Raw genomic sequence first — 24,701 nt, 5'->3', positions numbered from 1 at the left:
CCGACAGCTCAACCACGGTGTCCCATACCACCATGCCCGGCTCATGAGTCTTAGCAGATCGAGGTACCATGGTAACGGGATTGCACTAGTAAGTTTGGTACCCTAGATTTAAACAGTAGCGTCCATACATGATGAACATCCACCGGCCAATCAGGTTATTTGACGAGCTCGACTAGCACCAGCGCACGTTGAGTTGAACGACATGAAGTGCGCAAACACTCCGTGTGGCCAAACCACTGCCTACAACCCTAATACGACTCGGGTTCGTCAAACACGTCCTACGTGATGAATGAATCTCAAGCACGATCTCAATACCTGTTACAGATTACCTGGATCATAACATGGCCCCATACACATTCAACCATAATAGCAAACATGTTATAAGATGCAAGATAATGAGAATCTATACACATGCATTTCATAAGTAAAGCGGTAAAATTAACAACCTGCATGGAGAAAATCATACACATAGTCAACATGGATGGTTAGACTAAGCAATTCATGGAGGAAATAGTAAACATAAGTAAGGTAATTGGGATTTCATACCTCAACTGCCTCAAAATTCACACCTTACTAAATACGAACTCATTCAGACATTTCCACAAACACTCAGACTACACTTGGCAACATACATCACATATGTCGGCCATAGTACATATTAGGGCAAATCCTTTTGCCAAGGAGTTGATACACATACAACTAGCACAAACACATGACAATTAATCATAGTAAACACATGCTCATATTTCATACATATACGATACTTTCTACCTATACATGAAATACACAAATCTCAATATAGTTCATATATATCAGAAACGCAATACAAACATCGCATTTGGCATGTGAAATTACACCCACAACGATAATAAACTATTAACCGACATTGAAAGCCTTGAAAACCATAACCTATACGAATATAGTCCGCACCTTAAACTAGAAAGTGCGCAACAGATCTGATTTAGATGATAAGTCTTCATCAACGGCGACTAGATAACCTAAGGCATGAATTAAATTAACTACATCAACACTTAGACTATTCTAAGCTCCAAAATAGGTTAGGGTTTGATTGACTTACCCAAGAATGAGCTTAGAATCGCCGGAATAACGATTCAGATGCGATGGATTAGGTACGCGGAGTAACTGGGAAGAATCTCAAGATGATTCACCAACTTCTCTCTCACTTTCTCTCTCTTTTCCTCTCTCTCTCTCTTAGCTAGGGTTTGGAAATTTCGTATAGAGTTTGGGAGTGAGGGTTTAAGGTCTTTATATAGGCCTAAATTTGATGAACATAACCCTAGGGCTAAGGTATACTTAAGTTATAACCAAATCGGGTCTATTTCGATCCAATGGAGCGTTTCTGGATGTCTTTTTTCTGAGTGTAGTCAGACTTAAGCTCAGTAATATTGGATCTTAAGCAAGTTAAGTTTTCAGTCCGATTGGGTTTCCAGATTGCCCATGGCGGACCAATTTCAATTCAACGGTCACCGAAACTCGATCAGGGCCACAGGCACTTTGACATCACTACCAAAAAAAGGGGCAAAGGCTACGAATAAAATCCGTAGCCATAGACTTATGGCTACGGTTTTAGTCCGTAGCTATTCCGTAACACGACCGTCGTCGTAGGTGCCGTAACAATAAGTCTGGAACCTATGGCTACAGATTTAATCTGTAGCTATAGGTTAAACAACTACAGATATAATCTGTAGTAATTATATCTATAGCGAAAACTTCAAACAGCTACGGATATTATTTGTAGCTGAAAGTCTGTAGTAATCTGCCAAAATTGAAAAGGCTACACCTGTCTGATTAGTGGCTACGGTCAATATTTGTAACTATATTGTACATTAAAAAATTAAATCATTCATTCATTCAATTACCACCTATACAATCATTCATTCATTCAATTACAATCCTTCATTCATTTAATTACAATCCTTCATTCATTCAATTACAATCTTCATTCAATTACAATGCTTTATTCAATCAATTACAATTACAATCCTTCATTCAATCAATTACAATAATCAATTACAGTTACAATTACAATAATGCTGAAAATACAAATCTTTGGCTTCATTAGAGAATGTGCTCGACTTCACCCTGAAATTTCAACAGCTTTGTCTATTCCATCATCTTACAAACAGTCATGTCATTCATAAATTAGAATGCCCATTAAAAAAAAGAAAGACAATGAAAGAAGTGCATCATGTATAACAACTTTTTTTTAATGAATTAAAAAAAAACTCAAAGAGGAATGAAATTGACACAAAAAAATGGTCTCACCATACGATTATAGGTTTTGGTATAGGTTTAGGTTATAGGTTTAGGTTAAGGTTAGGCTATAGGTTATAATTAAGTTTAGGTTATAGGTTAAGGTTTAGGTTATATGTTTTGGTTTAGGTTTAGGTTAAGGTTTAGGTTTAGGTTATAGGTTATAGCTTTTGGAAACTTGATTATAGGTTAAGGTTTAGGTTTAGGAAATTGAGTTCGGGTTCGGGATCGGGTTTAGGTTTGGGTTTTCAAGTTTAGGTTTAGGTTAAGGAGCTGAGATTAGGTATAGGTTTGGGTTTAAGGATTTGAGAATACATTTATGTTTTAAGTTTAGGTTAAGTTAAAGGTTTAGGGAAAGGTTATAAGTTTAAGTTTAGATTTAGGTTTAGGTTATAGGTTATAGCTTTAGGGAATTGAGAATAGGTTATGGTTTAGGTTTAGGAAATCAGGTTCAGGTTCGGGATTGGGTTTAAGTTTGAGTTTTCAAGTTTAGGTTTAGGTTTAGGTTAGGGAGTTGAGATTAGGATTAGGTGTAGGTTTAGCTTTAGGGAATTGAGTTTAGGTTATAGGTTTAGGGAAAGGTTAGGTTTCGGTTATAGGTTTTGGAATTTGAGAATAGTTTTAGGTTATAAGTATAGGTTTAGGTTACGTTATAGGTTAAGGTTTAGGGATTTGAGTTTAGGTTATAGGATTAGGTTACGGTTTGAGTTTAGGTTATAGGTTTTGGGATTTGAGAATGGGTTCGGGTTTAGGTTATAGGTTTTGATTTTAGTTTAGGTTATAGGTTTTTGGATTTGAGAATGGGTTCGGGTTTAGGTTATAGGTTTTGGTTTTGGTTTAGGTTATAGGTTTTGATTTAGATCATAGGTTATAGGTTTATGTTAAGGTTTAGGTTTAGGTTATAGGTTTTGGGATTTGAGAATGAGTTCAAGTTTAGGTTATAGGTTTTGGTTTTGGTTTAGGTTATAGGTTTTGGGATTTGAGAATGGGTTCGGGTTTAGGTTATAAGTTTTGGTTTTGGTTTTGGTTTAGGTAATAGGTTTTTGGATTTGAGAATAGGTTATGGTTTAGGTTTAGGAAATCGGGTTCAGGTTCGGGATTGGGTTTAAGTTTGGGTTTTCAAGTTTAGGTTTAGGTTTAGGTTAGGGAGTTGAGATTAAGATTAGGTGTAGGTTTAGCTTTAGGGAATTGAGTTTAGGTTATAGGTTTAGGGAAAGGTTAGGTTTAGGTTATAGGTTTTGGGATTTGGGAATAGTTTTAGGTTATAAATATAGGTTTAGATTAGGTTATAGGTTAAGGTTTAGGGATTTAAGCTTAGGCTATAGGTTTAGGTTTAGGTCTAGGTTTAGGTTTAGGGAATTGAGTTTAGGTTATAGGTTTAGGTTATAGGTTTTGGAATTTGAGAATAGTTTTAGGTTATAAGTATAGGCTTATGTTAGGTTATAAGTTAAGGTTTAGGGATTTGAGTTTAGGTTATAGGATTAGGTTTAGGTTTAGGTTTAGGAATTTGAGTTTAGGTTATAGGTTATAGGTTTAGGTTTAGGTTTTAGGTTTAGGTTTAGGTTTAGGTTTGGGTTTTGGGATTTGAGAATGGGTTCAAGTTTAGGTTATAGGTTTTGGTTTCGATTTAGGTTATAGGTTTTGGGATTTGATAATGGGTTCGGGTTTAGGTTATAGGTTATAGGTTTTGGTTTTGGTTTAGGTTATAGGTTAACGGTTTAGGTTAAGGTTTAGGTTCAGGTTATAGGTTTTTTGGATTTGAGAATGGGTTTGGGTTTAGGCTATAAGTTTTGGTTTTGGTTTAGGTTATAGGTTTTGGTTTAGGTTATAGGTTATAGGTTTAGGTTATAGGATTTGAGAATGTGTTCGGGTTTAGGATATAGGTTTTAGTTTTGGTTATATGTTTTGATTTAGGTTATAGGTTATAGGTTTAGGTTTTAGGTTTTGGTTTTGGTTTTGATTTAGGTTATAGGTTATAGGTTTAGGTTAAGGTTTAGGGAAAGGTAATAGGTTTTGATTTAGGTTATAGGTTATAGGTTTAGGTTTTAGGTTTAGGTTTTGGTTTTGATTTAGGTTATAGGTTATAGGTTTAGGTTAAGGTTTAGGTTTAGGTTATAGGTTTTGGGATTTGAGAATGGTTTCGGGTTTAGGTTATAGGTTTTGGTTTTGGTTTAGGTTATAGGCTTTGGGATTTGAGAATGGGTTCGGGTTTAGGTTATAAGTTTTGGTTTTAGTTTAGGTTTAGGTTATAGGTTTTTGGATTTGAGAATGGGTTACGGTTTAGGTTTAGGAAATCGGGTTCAGGTTCGGGATTAGGTTTAAGTTTGGGTTTTCATGTTTATGTTTAGGTTTAGGTTAGGGAGTTGAGATTAAGATTAGGTGTAGGTTTAGCTTTAGGGAATTGAGTTTAGCTTATAGGTTTAGGGAAAGGTTAGGTTTAGGTTATAGGTTTTGGTTATAGGTTATAGGTTATAGGTTTTGGTTATAGGTTATAGGTTTAGGTTAAGGTTTAGGTTTAGGTTATAAGTTTTGAAATTTGAGAATGGGTTCAAGTTTAGGTTATAGGTTTTGGTTTTGGTTTAGGTTATAGGTTATAGGTTTTGGGATTTAAAAATGGGTTCGGGTTTAGGTTATAAGTTTTGGCTTTGGTTTTAGTTTTGGTTATAGGTTTTTGGATTTGAGAATTGGTTATGGTTTAGGTTTAGGAAATCGGGCTCAGGTTCAGGATTGGGTTTAAGTTTGGGTTTTTAAGTTTAGGTTTAGGTTTAGGTTAGGGAGTTAAGATTAGGATTAGGTGTAGGTTTAGCTTTAGGGAATTCAGTTTAGGTTATAGGTTTAGAGAAATGTTAGGTTTAGGTTATAGGTTTTGGGATTTGGGAATAATTTTAGGTTATAAGTATAGGTTTAGGTTAGGTTATAGGTTAAGGTTTAGGGATTTGAGAATGGGTTCGGGTTTAAGTTATAGGTTTTGGTTTTGGTTTAAGTTATAGGTTTTGGGATTTGATAATAGGTTCGGGTTTAGGTTATAGGTATTGGTTTTGGTTTAGGTTATAGGTTTTGGTTTAGGTTATAAGTTTTAGGTTTAGGTTATAGGTTATAGGATTTGAGAATGTGTTCAGGTTTAGGATATAAGTTTTGAGATTTGATAATGGGTTCGGGTTTAGGTTATAGGTTTTGGTTTTGGTTTAGGTTATAGGTTTCGGTTTAGGTTATAGGATTTGAGAATGTGTTCAGGTTTAGGATATAGGTTTTGGGATTTGATAATGGGTTCGGGTTTAGGTTATAGGTTTTGGTTTTGGTTTAGGTTATAGGTTTTGGTTTAGATTATAGGTTTTAGGTTTAGGTTATAAGTTATAGGATTTGAGAATGTGTTCGGGTTTAGGATATAGGTTTTGGTTTTGGTTTTGGTTATATGTTTTGATTTAGGTTATAGGTTATAGGTTTAGGTTTTAGGTTTTGGTTTTGGTTTTGATTTAGGTTATAGGTTATAGGTTTAGGTTAAGGTTTAGGTTTAGGTTTAGGTTTAGGTTATAGGTTTTGGAATTTGAGAATGGGTTCGGGTTTAGGTTATAGGTTTAGGTTAAGGTTTAGGTTTATGTTATAGGTTTTGGGATTTGAGAATGGGTTCGGGTTTAGGTTATAGGTTTTGGTTTTGGTTTAGGTTATAGGTTTTGGGCTTTGATAATGGGTTCGGGTTTAGGTTATAGGTTTTGGGCTTTGATAATGGGTTCGGGTTTAGGTTATAGGTTTTGGTTTTGATTTAGGTTATAGGTTTTGATTTAGGTTATAGGTTAACGGTTTAAGTTAAGGTTTAAGTTTAGGTTATAGGTTTTTGGATTTGAGAATGGGTTCGGGTTTAGGCTATAGGTTTTGGTTTTGGTTTTGGTTTAGGTTATAGGTTTTGGTTTAGGTTTTAGGTTTTAGGTTTAGGTTTTAGGTTATAGGATTTGAGAATTGGTTCGGGTTTAGGATATAGGTTTTGGTTTTGGTTTAGGTTATATGTTTTGATTTAGGTTATAGGTTATAGGTTTAGGTTTTAGGTTTTGGTTTTGGTTTTGATTTAGGTTATAGGTTATAGGTTTAGGTTAAGGTTTAGGGAAAGGTAATAGGTTTTGATTTAGGTTATAGGTTATAGGTTTAGGTTATAGGTTTTGGTTATAGGTTATAGGTTTAGGTTAAGGTTTAGGTTTAGGTTATAGGTTTTGGGATTTGAGAATGGGTTCGGGTTTAGGTTATAGGTTTTGGGATTTGAGAATGGGTTCGGGTTTAGGTTATAGGTTTTGGTTTTGGTTTAGGTTATAGGTTTTGGAATTTGAGAATGGGTTCGGGTTTAGGTTATAAGTTTTGGTTTTGGTTTTGGTTTAGGTTATAGGTTTTTGGATTTGAGAATGGGTTATGGTTTAGGTTTAGGAAATCGGGTTCAGGTTCGGGATTGGGTTTAAGTTTGGGTTTTCAAGTTTAGGTTTAGGTTTAGGTTAGGGAGTTGAGATTAGGTTTAGGTTAGGGAGTTGAGATTAGGATTAGGTGTAGGTTTAGCTTTAGGGAATTGAGTTTAGGTTATGGGTTTAGGGAAAGGTTAGGTTTAGGTTATAGGTTTTGGTTTCGGTTTAAGTTATAGGTTTTGGGATTTGATAATGGGTTCAGGTTTAGGTTATAGGTTTTAGTTTTAGTTTAGGTTATAGGTTTTGATTTAGGTTTTAGGTTAACGGTTTAGGTTAAGGTTTAGGTTTAGGTTATAGGTTTTTGGATTTGAGAATGGGTTCGGGTTTAGGCTATAGGTTTTGGTTTTGGTTTAGGTTATAGGTTTTAGTTTAGGTTTTAGGTTATAGGTTATAGGTTATAGGATTTGAGAATGGGTTCGGGTTTAGGATATAGGTTTTGGTTTTGGTGTAGGTTTAGGTTTAGGGATTTGAGAATACATTTAGGTTTTGTTGGTTTAGGTTTAGGTTAAGGTTGAGGTTTAGGTTATAGGTTAAGATTTTAGGTCATAGGTTTTGGTTTAGGTTAAGGGTATGGTCCCTGCAAATACATATATAAATACGGCCATTCGGCACAAATGGCCAGGCCCCTTCCAATGCTGTTCATAAAAAATGGACAGCTTCATCATGATCATAACAATGGTTCCCTCCTTCCAGGGACCCCCGCTCATCCGAATAACTCCGACGCACATTCGGGTCTGCTCTATTAATTTCGAGCAAATACATAAACACGGCCTGTCCAAATGGCCAGGCCCCTCCAATGCTGTCCATAGGAAATGGACAGCTTCATCATGGTCATAACAGCGGTTCCCACCTTCCAGGGACCTCCGCTCATCCAGATAGCTCCGACGCACATCTGGGTCTGCTCCATTAATTTCGAACAAATTTAATGGAGCAAATACATAACCACTTGGCCCCAAATACTTACTTTATAAAAGAAAATTTCTCATGTTTTCTCAAATTTTCTATTTCGATCTTTTTTGGCCCAAATCCATGTCAATGCATGAGAATCATGCATAAACATGGATTTTAAGCAAAATACATGAGGAAAATTACAACATAGATATCATACACACGATATCACATAATGTATTGTTTGATGAACTACACATGTGCATTCTTGACAAGAGACGTACCAAATGCTTGAATTTGAAATATGCAGCTCCAACCCTCCCACATGCAACATCTACCTGAAAGAATGCGCATAACCGTCATGCTTGAGTAATCAATACAGGAATGTACAAGTAAAACCATAAAACTAGAGATACTCACTGCATTTTCAGGATCTCCCTTGCATATATGTACATATGTAGGCATTATTAAATCCATTTTAATAATCATGAGATGGGATATGCTAAGTATGGTAAATATTGTTTATTTAATTGCAGTACTGATTTGTGATTAAAACTCCCCATTTCTCTCTTCTTTCTAATAGGGATGACTCTTTGAGGAGCCATAATTTTTTTTTGGAGACTTAAGGCATTGAATGGAGTTGCCACCACGGTTTACTATACAGTTGGTGGGAGAAGATCAGAGAGTGATTAGGTAAGAACATATCCTCATGCAATCATGTGAACGAGGATATAGAGATTTATGAGATGTACTCACAATGTGTTTAGGATAAAAGAAACTGGAGATATCTATGCTACTCTAGATTCCAATGCAAGTGTTTCTTCTCTCCTAAACTATAGGCTCACTACATATTTCTAATGATATTTCAATGTTTTGTTCAATGTGTATACAGACGGGGTGTGTTTGTACTAGTTCGTTTACTTCAGTCTGAAAGATTTGACTTACAAGTTGGTGTTAGAAGAGCCTGTCTTTGGCATGGATTTAAGTAGCCATTTTGAATGTGACTTGCTTGGGGACCAAAACGGGTATGACTTACCCCGACTTGGTCCCGTTTCATTACCGTACGGTTGTGGCTACTCATTTTGTTTCAGACTGAAACTGATACAACTTGGATGATATTGAGTCATATCATATGATTTTTTAAATCAGTCTTCGGAAAGAACTTCTTTTAATGTATTTGCAAAAATGTTAAGAACGTAACCTTTAGACCATGTTTCAATTGGTGGAATTCTAAAAGTGACCATGGAAAAGATGTTTTCCATTGATGTGACATTTTCCATCTATTGTGACAATAAGGTAATGTTTCCATTTCTCCAAAAAACTTTTGAAACTTGTGAATCCTCATATTTCACTTTTTAACCATTGACCATTGTATTTTCCCCTGGAAATCACCAAGACTAAAACAAACCACCTTTTGTAGGATTCTTTTCCACTGATGATGCTATCCACAGTTTTCCTCAGATCTGGTGATCTCCTTTCTAAATGTACATCAATCCAAATAGGCCTTTAGTTGTCTTATCATCTTCTTAGCCTATGTCCCAGCAATTTGGGGTGGGCTTTTAAATGGTAGATTGGCAGTTTAGATGATTGGCTTTTTATCTCCTCACCCATATAAAGAAAGAAAGAAAAAAAAAAATTATAAAACTGATGATTTTGTCTTTGTAACTTACAAGGACTGTTGTAGCTAGAGACCTTAAAGGGCCTCATACTCTACCAGTTAATCTAACATCAGAGGTAGATGTCCCCTAGGTACAACAGTTAAGGGATTAAATGAAGGTAGCACTTAGTTGTCATTCCTTTATTTATCTCATCAATCTAACATCAGAAGTATTTCCTACGCAAATGCACCCCGTAAAAAACAAAGAGAAGTGGAACTCCCTTAGCACAAATTCAACAAGAAAAAAAAAAGCTCTTAATATCTTTTCAGTCAATGTGGAAGAAAGTATCTGCTTGAAAAAAAAAAAAGCTCTCAATATCTTTTCAGTCAATGTGAAAGAAAGTATCTTTTCAACCAAAATGCATTTACAGCGCATGTCTTAAATTAAATGGACATGTTGCCAATGTTGTGATATGTGACATGTCATGCATATGATTCAAGTTCACCTGGGTGTATTATTCTCTTACCTTCTTGCCTGGGAACAGCTTTTGCAAATCCACGTTCGTCATAACTGAAAGATCCTTGTCCTCTCCCATCTTGCATTTTAATACAATCAGCAGAAGATAGAATCAGGCGAAAAAAAACATAAAGAAGGCAGATTTTCAAAAAAACTGAGAAGACCTAGATCATAGAAACATATTGCACTATAATGTCACTCAAGCCATTTCTTAAATATCGAGTCAAGCCAAATAAAGACTCAAGTGAGTCTTCAAATGTAAAGGTAGAAGAAAATACCAACAGAAGGGAAGAAAACATGTACCTAGACTCACTACAAGGGTAATCTTTCAATGATGGCCCACTGCTTCTGATAATCACTACAAGGGTAAGAAAATTACAAAAAGTATGACTCATGAGATTGACATATGTACAAATAGTGACAAAACTAACTAGTAATGACAGGAGGCTAAGACATCAAATTATTTATGAAGAACAGGAAAAAACAAAGATAAAATAAATAGTTAAAAACTTTACCATTTCAATATTGAACCTTGCAATGGAAACATTGATCTGTGGGGCTGAAAATACATCAGCCTACATGTAAAAATCTCAAGTTAGTTGGGCCTTTGAGGTCCTCAGATGGTAGTAGAAGAAGTCATTACTAATACGTTTTATAAGAAAACTCTTAAAATTAACCATCAAGCATTTTAAAAATGTCTCTCGAAAAAGGAATGAAAAGTACACAACTCACCTTGATGCCCATTCTCCCTCCTCCTTTACCTGAGCTTGGGAACGGCAATGCAAGGAGTTACATTGGCGAAGTTAAAAAGGGGCTTAGGCTCCATTTGGCTTGTTGTGTGGGTTCTTGTTTGGTTAGACAGAAAATTTTCCTATTTGTACAATAAGGAGATAATTTAATTTGTGTCCTTTGTTTTCAAAAGATTGTATGTGAAGATCCCTATTTGGAGATGTTGGTGTAATTTGTTTTTCTAGATTCTGCAGAAGTTTCTTGATGTTATGCAGTGAGAAGAATTTTATTATAGATGATTGTGTAAAAACAGCTTTTGATGTCTTCCTGCGGCAAAATGGTATGCTTTATGGTTAGTCTGAGTTGGCGGTTTGGATGGCTGTTGTTATGGTTGGTATGTATCCAAGGTCCAGTGTAAGGTGGTGGTCTAGTTGTATCATTTTATTGGTGGGCTTATAAATATTTTATTGGTGGGCTTGTTATTTATAATGGTTATGTAGTTTGTTTCCACTTCAGTCACATGAGGAACCCCTCTCTGTACACTCATTTTCTTCATTGCAATAATACTCAAGTAGTGAGCTCCCAACTTTTTGAATAATGTAATTCTCTGTTGCCCGCTTGAAATTCTATTATCTTCTATTTCATGGTTTAAAAACTCAAAATTGACTTTCCAAAAGTAAATATACATATAGAAATGATCACATCAAAATAATGTTACAAACAGAAAAAGAGAACCTTCCCACATACAGGTGCAACTTCTGGAAGAAGATACATTGAATAAAAATAGGCACAATTTCTGATTGATCTAATTGAGTTACAGAAGTTAGCACTTTTGTTTAATACATCATATGACAAAGATGGTTATGGTTAGGATCTCTATAAGAAATTGGCTCCAAAACAATCAATGATGCCAGATTCATCAATTTTTAAATTGTGGACTATTCTTAATTCAGAAAACATCCTGAATAATTCAAGCCATTTATTCTATAATTTAAGAGAGGGAACCTAAAAACGTCCAAAAATATCATTTTCTAAGATATTTTATATTTCAAAATAAAACCATAAGCAATGTCTAGATCTCATTTGACCAATTCCTGCAACAACAGGGGAAGGAAGAATAAGGAAAACTTTTTTATTTCTCCATTTCTATGGAATCGTAAATAATTGCCTTCCTGCACCTTTTCTTGAGTTCCTAACTTCTAAACTCAACCATAAACCATGGCCTTGGGTAAGATAGATGGCCCCGAAACAACAGATATCAGGCATGGCCCATAAGAATTACACATGAATACTAATAAACCACACATTAACGTAGTAATATCCATGAACAACAACTTACCTTGCAAGTGTTAGAACACCAATTAGTCAACCATCATATCTAAGATTGAGCAAGGAGTAAAACATTCATAACTGAATAGCCTGAGCTTCTTTAATCCATTTTTTTAGTTTAAAAAGTAAAGTTCAGTCATTAACTAGATTATTTATAGGAAGAAGCATAGGCATTCTCATTTTTCCAGGGAAGCTTAGAATTCTAACATAAGTAGACTTTAGGTTTGTCAGTCATGCAACGAAGCTTCTTGAACCATTTATATTTGATATACTAATTAGGTTTGTACAGTAACCTGAAAAGTAAATCTGACCCTGCATGTTCTTATTGGAGCTTACCACAAATGGGGAAGAAATGACACTTTTTTATACTCTTGCCTGAACTTACTGTCATTTACCTGTCCAATATTTAAAGTCAAAAGAAACAAACATTAGCCCATGAGCTTGAGTACTTCAGAAGCTGTGGAAAACCTATAAATACCTTCTCTCAGGCATTTTACCAAACAGCCTCAAGGCATCATCAATGCTACCACAATTGGCATCATTATTGTAAATATAAGAACTAAAAATCATGCAAATCAGATCATTGAAGAAGCTTCTATCCTTAATGATCTCATAACCAAAAAGGACTTATTTCTACAATCAATGATCTCTCCACTAAAACCATAAATTAACATTTCAAAAAGCAGAACAAGGAATTCAACAAAGATAAACCTAATTCCGATCAAATCTCAATTCAACATAGATTACAAGAAAGGAAATGAAGGAAGAACAATATACCTGATTTTTTACCACCGATCACTCCCTCGAAACCCTAATTTCCATCAAAAAATGACACACCCAGAATAAGAACTACGAAAATACCACTACACGCACCTCGCACCTGCGGAGCTTCGGGCCTTTCCCGATCTCTGGACATGATTTTTGCCTTGGACTATCAATCGGACAGAGGAGAGAGCGCCATCCCAGGACATGGATGTTGGGAGAGGAGGGTTTGGGTTTGGGTTGAGAAGGAGAGTGGGAGAGAGAGATAGAGAGGGCGGGCGTTGGAGATAGAGCGAGGAGAATGAGAAGATGGAGCAGAGACCGGGAGGGAGAGAGAGGATCAGGGAATGGAGGGACAGAGGATTAGGGAACGAAGAGAGAGAGAGAGAGAGAGAGTAGTGGGCACGACTCCGTTTTTTAGCACTCGCCCAATTTTGGGCGTCCTTTCGTGAGACGGACCTGGACGGTCCTATCAAGAGCCCTATGGGGTCCACCATGATGTATTTGGGTCATCCATTCCGAGCATTAATTTTAATAAATTATTTTAGTTGATGATCCCAAACTTAAAGTAGATTGAACACCCAAGTGGACCACAGCATAGGAAGCAAATGTGATTTAATCTCCATGTTTCCTACCGTGTGGTCCACTTGAGCCTTTGATCTACCTGAGTTTTTATTTCCTATACTAAAATAATATTTCAAAATAGATGGACTGCTTAGATATAACATATATATATATATATATATATATATATATATATATATATATTTTTAAGCCCTATAGGGCCCCTTACACCACCGTTAATTAGGAATGGTGTAGCAACATTTTAGCTACAGATTAAAACCGTAGTAATATTAGCTACGGTTTATATCCGTAGCAAAAAACTGACGTAGTTTGTATCTTTTGCCCCTTTTTTTGGTAGTGCATGTATGGGCCATCTTCCCTGATCCGAGGGTAAATTTGGGTCAGAATCCAACGGTCAGAATGCTTAAAATCAGCGCGGAAGCGACACGACTTAGATTTCTTAAATTCATATTTAATTTCTAAATAATTTCACCTTTCTCACACTCTTTACTCCAGACTTAAGCAAATCGTCTCAAGACATCATCTGGACTTGATTTTTGAGGTGATTATCAAGCCCAACAAGGTGATCATAATTGTCTAAGATCATCGCTATCGGACTTTCGACGCGCAGTCCAGGTCCGATACAAAGTTTCCAAGTACTCCCGAAAGCAACTGGATTTAGCGTTGAATCCTAGATTTCAGGGTAACATAGCGCTAACGATTCAACAGGTTTTGGGTCTTACAGATCGAATTTAAAGTGATTGGTTCTAATTTCACAGGTAATCGAGTTTAACGCTAGTTAATTCACATTTAACTTCTAAAGGATTGAGTCCTAAGAGAATCCTGATTGAGGTGGTGCTCGGGCCTTTGCATGAAATTTTTCGAGATGTTACACTATTATACGTCCATTAGATTGGACATTTCCTTTTGAACTAATGTACGATGCAAGTGATTATGCCATAGGGGCTGTTTTGGGCTAAAGGAAAGATAAACGGCCTTACGTTATTTACTATGCAAGTAGAATTCTAAACTCAGCCCAAGTGAACTACTCAACAACTTGAAATGAGTTACTTGCAGTAGTTTTTGCTTTGGATAAGTTTAGGTCGTACTTGCTGGGATCCAAAGTTCACGGACCACTCGGTTGTGAAATATTTGCTATCTAAGAAGGATGCAAAGCCGAGACTTTTGAGATGGATCATCCTACTTCAAGAATTTGACTTAAAGATAAAAGATAAAAAAAGAGTAGAAAACATAGTGGTCGATCACCTTTCTAGATTGGTGTTAAATGATTCCACTAAGAAAATGCATATCCAGGACACTTTCCCTGATGAATAATTATTTGCGATATCCAAATTGCCTTAGTATGCGGATATAGTGAACTATCTTGTAACGGAGAAAATGTCATATCATTGGAAGTCATAAGATAGGAAGCATTTTGAAACCAAGGTTAGGAACTTTTTCTGGAATGACTCGTATTTATATAAATATGGGACTAATCAGATTTTTAGACGTTGTCTTCCAGAGGATGAAGTCTGTAACGCCCTGAAATTCGGGGGTCGAGCATAACTCAGCTCCCGAGTTCCAAAACATCACTTATGCAACATATTTAATGATGGATGTATGTTGACTATATTAGTGCATAAAACATGGAATAGATTAAGCCAAAACACAGATACGATTCAGGGATAAGTGAATAAAGCAAGCGAAAGACTTATAGAAAAATATGTATACAAGTGTGAATCCCTGAAGTACATGTACAAGCCAGGTCGTATGAAGGTGTTATTTAACAAAATTATAAGTATCAAGTTACATCATTTAAGTTCCCAAAATAGTCCCATAATCCCGCGCATCAGACCAAGGCTCGCTAGAACCCGTCTGAAAACTGCATATAAGAAAAGGCAGCCTCGTCATCATCCATCTCCCGCTCTGCCTCAGAAGTCGCATCAACATCTGCAACATCAGAACCTAAGACAAAGTCTGGTGGGTGTTTAACACCGCCCCAGAAACGTGAGAGTGAGTGATCAACTCAGTGGAACAATAAGGCACTGGTTAACATGTTATCAGTTCAATCAAACAGTAATGATAAAGCAGAACAATTAAATAAATCCTAAGTACTCTTATTAATGCAAAGATGTATGCAATATGATGCGTGCCCTCACGCGTACACCCTCAGCGTTTTCATCTTACGTTATGCATGACATCGCCTCAAAGTGCGCCACATCTACAAAGCACATGCAAATGCGGTGCATGGTTATGATTACCAAGTGTTATTAGTCCATTTCACATAGCAGGATTGGGAAGCTAAGATACATTCCTCATATCACCATCCAAACAGTGATCCATACTAGGGTCGTCAATCCTAGACATCTCATACGATCATATGTTTGAGGTCGTAGCAAAGGGCTCGTCACCAATCAATACACGCCTTTCATGCCTTTACTACCACAGTTCGGCTCGTCACCTCATTGCGGTATCCAGGTATGCTCGAGGTCACTACAAAGGGCTCGTCACCAATCAATGTAGGCCGACAGCACGAATATAGTGTCCCATACCACCATAATCGGCTCACGAGTTTAGTTGCTCACTGATCACTATGGGAAGGCTCGTCACCCCAGCGTAAGCCGACAGCTCGACCATGGTGTCCCATACCACCATGTCCAGCTCATGAGTCTTAGCAGATCAAGTACCATAGTTAATAGGATTTCACTGGTAAGTTCGGTACCCTAGATTCAAGCAGTAGCGTCCATACATGGTGAACATACATCGGACAATCAGGTTATTTAACAAACTCGACTAGCACGAGCGCACATTGAATTGAGCGACATAGAGTGCGCAAACACTCCGCATGGCCAAACCACTGCCGACAACTCTAATACAACTCGGGTTCGTCTAATACGTCCTACGTAGCGAAAGCAATCTCAACCACGAACATAGGGTCAATTACCGATTTCCTGGACCAAGGCATAGTCCCAAACACCTTACACTACAACAGATATGCTGAATGTAAAACAGTAATGGAACAACAACTTAAATCATGGTACATACGCATCTGAAGAATATCAACTTAGCATAAATGAAAGCATAGGTAATGCTTGAATTTAAATAACATAGAGTGTAACTTGCATAAAAGAAATCATGCGCATCAATAGGAGTATTGAGAATCACTTCTCAACGCCCGCAATTAGTGTAATAAGTTACACTTAGATCATTCATACACTTCTACAAACACTTAGCGTACATGGAACAACATACATGACGTATGTTGAAATACATGCATTTAGACAATTCCTTTTTCCAAGGAGTTGTCATACATGCATCTAGCATACATACATGAAAAATAATCATGGCAAACACAAGTGCATATTTTATACGTATACGGTACTTTATAAATACACATAGAATACACAAATCTCAATATAACGCACGCATATCAGGAAAGCAACGTAAACACAACATTTGGCATGTGAAATCTCATCCATAACAAGAATAAATCACTAACTGGCGTTGAAAGCCTTGAAAACCATAACCTATACACTTAAAGTCCGCACCTTAAGCAAGGAATGAACACCGAACTGATTTAGACGACTTGTCTTCGTCAACGGCGATAGAATACCCTAAAACAAGGATAGAAATGAGATACAACAACACCAAAACTAATCTAAGCTCTAACACGGGTTAGGTTTAGGTTAACTTACCCCAAAAGAACTCAGAACCGTCAGAAGAACGATTCAAAGTGAAGGTTCAAAGATGAAGAAGAACAAGGAAGAATCCGAGATGATTCACCAACTAATCTCTCTCACTATCTCTCTCTTTTCCACTCTCTTTCCAAACTAGGGTTAGAGAAAATTCGTATGGAAAAGAGAGCTAGGGTTTAAGGACTATAAATAGGCCTCAACTTGATGAAAATAACCCCAGGGTCAATGTATACTTAGCTTATAACCAAAGCATGCCTTTCTCGATCCAACGAAGCACTTCTGATGGGCCTATAACCACGAAAGGTCGGACTTAAGCTCATTGACCATGGATCTAGGTCGGGCTGAGTTTTCGTACCGACCGGCTCTTCAGATCAGCCGTGGCGCACCACACTCAATTCAACGGTCACGGAATCTCAATCAGGTCCATAAGCACTAAGATATGCCTGGGCCACCTTCCCTGATCAGAGGGTGAAATTGGGTCAGAATCCAACGGTCAGATAGCTTAAAATCGTCGCGCAAGCGACACGACTCAGATTTCATAAAAACTTATTAAATTCTAACCGTTCTCACACTCTTCACTCCGAGCTCAAACAAATCGACCCAGAACATCACATGGACTTGATTTTCGAGGTGATGGTCAAGCCCAACTCGGTGACGGCAACAGCTTAAGATCATCGCTATCGGACTTTCGACGCACGGTCCAGGTCTGATCCAAATCTTTCAAAAATTCTCCAGAACAACTGGATTTAGCGATGGATCCCAGGTTTCAAAGTAACGTAGTGCTAACTAATCTACAAGTTTGGAACCATGCAGATACAATTTAAAGTGATTGATGTGAATTTCACAAGCAATCGAGTATAACGCTAATTACCCCAAAAACAACTACTTAAGGAAAGATTAGCACAAAAATTCCAAGGTCGTTACAAAGTCAGAGTGTTATTTCCTTTTGCCACATGGAAGCATGTGGTGACCATTTTTTCGCTAAGAAAAAACCACTGCAAAAATCTTATTGTGTGGTTTTTACTGGCCCACCATGTTTAAAGACACCCATACTTTCTATGTTGCTTATGTTAGATGTCAAAGGTTGGGAAGAGTGTCCCGGCGTAATATGATGCATTTATCCCCAATTTTACTATTAAAGATATTTAATTGTTGGGGTATTGATATTATGAGCCCATTTCCATCTTCTTTTGGATTTCTTTATATATTGGTTGGTGTGGATTATGTTTCAAAGTGGATTGAGGCAGTTCCAAATAGGACCAATGACAACAAAGTGGTTATATGATTCCTCAAGGAAAATATTTTTTCTAGATTTGGAACTCCAAAGGCCATCATTAGTGATGGCGGGTCTCACTTTTGCAATAGGACATTTGAAGCTTTGATGAAGAAATATGGCATAAGTATAAAGTGAGCACCCCATACCACCCACAAACGAGTGGGCAAGTTGAGATTTCTAATCGGAAAATCAAACACATTTTAAAGAAAATTATAAGGCCAGATAGGAAGGATTGGTCCCTCAGACTATCTGACTCTTTATGGGTTTATATGACTACTTATAAGGCCCGTTTGGAATGTCCCCATACAGATTGGTGTATGGGAAAGCTTGCTACTTGCATGTGGAATTGAAACATAGAGCTACTGGGTAATAAAGAAATTAAACTTTGATATGGACCAAGCAAGTGGATAAAGGAAATTAGAATTAAATGAATTAGAGGAGCTGAGGAGAGACTCTTATGAAAATTTTTAAATCTACAAAGAAAGGACCAAAGCTTTTCATGACAAAAACATCCTCATGAAGAATTTTGAACCTTAGCAAAAGGTCCTATTGTACAATTCCCGTCTCTATTTCTTTCTGAAAAAATTAAGATCAAGATGGACAGGCCCTTTCATTGTGAAGAATGTTTATACTTATGGGGCTGTTGCAATCGAGAATCCACGTAATGGCAATGTGTACAAGGTTAATGGTCAAAGATTGAAACCTTATGTGGAAAACTTTCATTTGGGAGAGGAGTCTGTCCCTCTTCATGAGCCAGAATATTTAGATTAATGCTCTTAGTCTGACGGAGCATTTATGTAAGATTTGTATCATATTCAATTTTCTTTTTAGTGTCATCTAGCAGGTGAGTTCTTCATAGTAGGTACTATCCACCCTTTCTTTTATTTTTATTGTTCTCTGCATTACATTATCATTATATTGGGGACAATGTAGATTTTAGGTTAGGGGGTGTGGATAGTCATCCATGTGAGTTTTTATTTTTTTTTTCAATTTTTTTTAAGGTTTCAGTTTATTTTTTTATTCTTTTAAGTTTCAGTTTATTTTTTAGGTTCAAGTTTAATTTTTAGGTTTATGGGGAAATTTTTTCAACATTTTCCAAATAATATGTTTATATACAAGAATGTGAACATGATATTATGTGAATTCCAAAGGCAAAGTTAATACTTAGTCTAAGTTGATAGTAGTCAGAATTCTGATAACTGAAAATTATAAATTTGACTTTGATTATCTTATCACTAGTTTAAAGTGAGTTGTAATTTGATGTACTGAATTCACAATACACCCTAGCTACTAAGTGAGGAATATAATATGTGAATTAGAATAACAAATTTTGATTTAAACAAGGTTAAATGAACTAGTACCATTTATATGCTTAAAAGTGAGAATATTAAAGGAAAAAAGTGATGGAAAAAGAAATTTTTATTATAGAGCATTAATGTAATGATCGTAACAAGCGTGTCAATAATCCGGAGTAAGGATACCTAAATATCCATTACTGTTACCATTACAAGTATGATACCTTAGGTTATGAAGCAACCCGATGGGAATCTTCATCTAAGAGTAGTTTATAATAATGAAGATATGATGATAAAAGAAGAATGACGTGAAAGAAATGAGATAACTAAAGATTTCATATTCTTGGGATAATTGAAAGGAATTAGGATAGGGAACATGCATATTTCTCAAAGTTAGACTAGTGTCACCAAGCACCTAATTATATTAGATCATAACTATTCTAAATTTCGATTAGGTCTTTGAACTCAAGGATGTAATGGATTAGGAAATTGAGATTCTAACTAACTTTAGACTTAGGGTAAGTATTGTTTTGTTTTAGTATTCATATGATGAATAGATGCATAATTGTATAATTTTTTGAGTGTTGAACTATTTTTCAAGTTTTCAATGTTTGTGGGTAACATTTCTGGAAACCCTCACAAGACTATAACTCGTCCGCTAGGGACAACCTAGAGGTTTTAAGGCTTGTTGTCTATGCTAAATGCAATCGAGATTACATGCAAAAGTGGTATAGTTAGAATTTTTTTTACATTTTAATTTTGTTTCTAAAATTAGTTTTTATTCTTTTTTTTATTTTTCTTCACTTATTTTGCTCGGGACTAGCAAAATGCTTGTTGGGGGGGTGTTGAGACTCAAATAATACATTATCTCCCCCATTTATATCTTAGTTTTATGAACATGAATCAGCTTAATGTTCTATTTTACTCATGTTTGTGTTGTAAGGTGAATTTAAGAGCTTTGATTGAAAAGGGTGCTAAAAGCATGGATTTGATGCTCAAGAATCACCAAGGTAAAGGATAGATCTTAGGAAACCAAGATTGAAAAATTCACTTGCCAAATATCCAAAAAAACCAAGTGAGGAATGAAGAGAATTAAAGATTTGAAGTAAAGAATCGTGAAATTGTCATGAAAAAGTGTATTCTAAAACTTTAAAGTCTATTTTGGAAAACTGTGCAGAGTGAAGTCTATTTTAGCAAACTGCATAATTTTGAGGCAGTTTCTAGAGTTTTTCAACTTGTTGTGAAAGTTGGAGTTCCCTACTTACAAATAGGGTTTTTCAGGGCATTCCTAAGCATGATTAAAGGCATTCCAAAGCAAGATCTAGGGTTTTTAGAGAGTTTTATAGTTTTAATTTATTTTTCTTTACAAAATTTTAGATATTTATTCTTTCTTATTGCTTTCTTTCTCTATTCTAATTATGTTTTTCTAAGTTCCCTCTAGCCTAAGTTAGAAGGGAAGCACATTGGTTTAATGTTTTCATAGTTATGATGATTGATTATTTTAATAAGGAGAAGAATAATATATGCATGTTATCTACTGTTTAGGTTTAGTTTTTTATCCTCATGTGAGATTCATATATTTCCATTATATGAGATCCACATTAATGGGTAGGCTTACCTTAAATCAATTAATTTCCTAGATAGGAGAGGTTCTCAACTAACTACATTTCTTTGATATTCATTATCTTATAGATATGAATTCTTAAAATCACTGTTGCTTGAGAATATATTTAATGGTGCAAATCCATGATTTTCTAATCTTTTATATCATTTATTAAAATATTTAAACTGTCTTATTTTCCGATTAGGCCGACTATATTGCTCGGATCCTAATTGTATTATCCAAGTCATCATGATTTTAGAACATTAATTTATGTGTGGGACTTTGAAGCTTGGGTGTTGTTTTAATTCAATTGAATTACATCCATTTAAAACTCTCAAAATCAAATCATCAATTTAGTTTTTATTACTTAGTTTGTTTTGCATTTGATTTTTTCCTTCTTGCAATTCATCTTCTTGTGGGATCGACCCTGTATTCACTCTGCACTTGGAGGCAAGTAAACAAAGAGCACAAACGTGTCAAGCTAGAGCTTGACCCACCTCAACTCAACTCGACTTTAGTTAATGTACAACCCTAGTCGAGACCAACCTCTGAGGTCAGAGCTCCTGGTCGAAGCTGATCCTCGAGGCTATTGATCAAGGTTGTCCTTCGGGGTCGTATTACGAAGCCTACCTCCAAGGTCGTAAGTTGGGACAATGAAGTCATGGCTCAAGGCCAGTACTTAACTCCATTACTTAGGCTAGTCATGGAAGTCAGAGTTGGTGCTCGAGGTCAGATCGGTATTCCGAGCCTCCCTATGATATCCCCACCTCATCCCTGGTTTCATGTCAATCAGATTTCACTTATAACATATATATATATATAGATGTATACATATATATATATATATATATGTATATATATATGTACATATGTATATATACATATATATATATGTATATATACATATGTACACATATATATATATATATATGTATATATATATATATGTGTACATATGTATACACACACACACACACACACACACACATATATATACATATGTATATATACATACACGCGCGCGCGCATGCATGCACACACACACACATATAAATATATGGGAAATGGTATTATGAGGTCGACCTCATAGGAACTTGTTATGTGGACTGCACATGATGTGTGTCTAACATCAACACCGTGCACTTGATAGGTACCCTTTAAGTTATGGGATATGTCAAAAATTAGCCGTATGCTAAACTCAGGTAGGTTATACCATCTAAAACCATGTGAAGACATGCCTAAAACATATAAAAACACTTGGTCGGGCCCACCTGAGTTTTGGATGCGGTTGAAACTTGGTCTGACCCCTCATCCTAGTGGGACACATACAATGGATGGGCTTGATTTGTGAATCACATCTAGGTGAGCCCAATAAATGATTATGAATGTTTTAATGGGAGGGTAACCCCTGTCAACTGTTGTATATGGTGTAGCCCACCCAAGTCATGGATTGACTTGATTTTTAAACCCGTGGCCCACCTTCGAATGGTTCATCTGACTGATGGGGTAGATGTTCGACACACATCATGGTGGGGCCCACACAGCTCGATCTCATGGGAGATTCCCATGTGGTCGACCTCACATTACCATTTCCATATATATATATATATATATATATATCAAAAAGTTTAAATCTGAATTCATGATGAGAAACTATACAGACGGGAAGTCCCTTACATAAAACAGGAGCCCCACACAAAAACGAAAAGATACTAACAAAAAAGGCCCCACTTGTGATCACATCATTCTAATCGAGCCTAACCCAACTTTGTCTAGAAAAATCATACCTCGGACTTTCCATGGAAGCTCAGACTAGTTCTCAAAATAAGCATTAGATTCTGAGGCACTTCCTTCCCGAGCTAGAAAATCAGCTGGCGAGTTTCCCTCCCTTAGACTGTGCACAACATTGGTGATGCCCCTCCTTCTAAGTAAGTTAATCCTCATAAGCCATGCCTTCCATTTCCAGCTTGGCTGAGCTACACCGTTGATGAGGTCAACAACCAGATGCGAGTTAGACTCGATAGTGATATGGTGGAAACCCCGCTGTAGACCGAGAGAAAGGCCATCATGTACCGTGTGAAGTTCTGCCACCGTGTTAGATCCAAAACCGTAACTAGCTGAGAAAGCAAAAACAAAATCGCCCCCATCCCCTCTATAAATTCCACCTCCCCCAGAACTTCTCGGATTTCCTCTAGCGGAACCATCAACATTAATTTTGACCCAACCGGGCAATGGCCTCTCCCACTTGATCACCTTTGGTCAACATTTACTACTCGGCGAGGCAACATTTCTGCGAAAAGTCCTATTCCCACAGCTTCTGCCGATTGAGACAGTCAATAAGTCCGCCCACCATTTGATCTTAGCTACCACACGATAAGAATTCGCGAACCTATTTTCAAAGTAAGCAGCATTCCGAGCTTTCCACAGCTCCCAAATATTAGTGCATGGGATTAGCATCATAGGAACCGATGGGCATTGCATAGACTCGGCCGCCGTCCACCATTCCAAAAAGCCTGGCTTCAATCGAGGTTGCAGGCATGACATTAATCCCCAGCCAACTGTCAATCGCCGACCAAACTGACCACGCTAGATTGTCGCTCACGAACAGGTGAATGGGAGTTTCCATAGCAAAATTCTGAGAGGCCTAACTGTTATAAGAAACACACCTTGACGCGAGGTGAACACCTCGGGATTGCACAACATTATCCACCGGGACCGCACCTTGAATTGCTTTCCAGACGAACAGGAAATTTTGGGAGGAAGCTTCGCAGACCATACCCATCGAGACCAGCTACAGCCAGGGGAAGGGACTCTGGACAAAGACCAAGCTGATTTAACGGTAAAATGTCCAGACGGAGTTAACGGCCAAAACGGAGAATCCATTTCGACAGAAGTATAGAAACCAGCCTGAAACACGTGATCAATGATACCCTGTGGTAGGAAGAGGAGCACAGCTGAGGGGGGGAAAGGCCCAAGAGGCCCAATGACCTGACAGACTTGGATGTCCTGCAGCCCGACCAGCACTTCCGATTTAGCTAGGTCTAGGAGGGGACCTAGACCAGTCCAATTCACCCTCCAAAAGTTGCATTTACCTTCCTCGATTTGCCATTAGGGATGAGATTCAACCGTGGGAATAAGCTCCCTAATTCGCTTCCACATGGGACAAGTCAGCTGACTTGACATAACGGAGCCACCAGAAAGATCGTGGGGGTGATACTTCACTGTCATAAAGGATTTTTAGACATTATTATCCTTCCCAAATTTAATTGTCCAAGCCATTTTAAGACGAAAAGCCCTCATAATGTCATCAAGCTTTCTAATTCCAATTCCCCCCTCCTCCGTAGGCGTGGTCATCAACTTCCAAGATTTCCAGTGACACTTTCGATGCCCCTCTGACCAGCCCCAAAAGAAATTTGCCATGTGCCTCTCAATAGACTTTAAAACCTGGGCATGAATATGGACCGCCGTCATAGCGTGAACCGGGATACTAGATAGGACATTCTTTATGAGGACCACACGTCCGGCCTGGGATAAGATACGCACCTTCCACCTATTGATCTGCCCCACTACTTTGTCCACCAAAGGCTTGAATACACTTGCTTTAAGACGTCCTTTCGAAACTGGGACTCCCAAATAAGATAAAGCAGAAGAAGATTTACCAAAGCTGAGAATACATTCGATTAGATGGAGGCGTGATGGTGATAACTTTTTGGGGCAATAAAAGGAACAT

The 24,701-nt window shown here is 37.0% G+C and overlaps 1 long non-coding RNA gene across 4 annotated transcripts; it reads right to left on the bottom strand.

Annotated features, from left to right (window-relative positions):
- Nucleotides 1–9,687: 9,687 nt before the first annotated feature.
- Nucleotides 9,688–12,813, bottom strand: LOC131238569 (uncharacterized). 4 transcript variants are annotated; one of them, XR_009167934.1, is made up of 5 exons: nucleotides 12,650–12,813; nucleotides 12,088–12,171; nucleotides 10,234–10,293; nucleotides 10,022–10,076; nucleotides 9,688–9,797 (listed from the first exon to the last, which is right to left on the bottom strand). It is a non-coding gene; the product is annotated as an uncharacterized LOC131238569 (long non-coding RNA). The 4 variants fall into 4 exon arrangements; XR_009167933.1 differs by lacking the exon at nucleotides 12,650–12,813 and adding an exon at nucleotides 12,554–12,628; XR_009167932.1 differs by lacking the exon at nucleotides 12,650–12,813 and adding an exon at nucleotides 12,255–12,359.
- Nucleotides 12,814–24,701: the final 11,888 nt, after the last annotated feature.

This window comes from Magnolia sinica, chromosome 3 (genome assembly GCF_029962835.1).
Source record: "Magnolia sinica isolate HGM2019 chromosome 3, MsV1, whole genome shotgun sequence".
NCBI classification, from domain to species: Eukaryota; Viridiplantae; Streptophyta; class Magnoliopsida; order Magnoliales; family Magnoliaceae; genus Magnolia; species Magnolia sinica.
The sequence above is the reverse complement of the archived record's forward strand: the minus strand, read 5'-3'. Positions and strand labels throughout refer to the sequence as shown.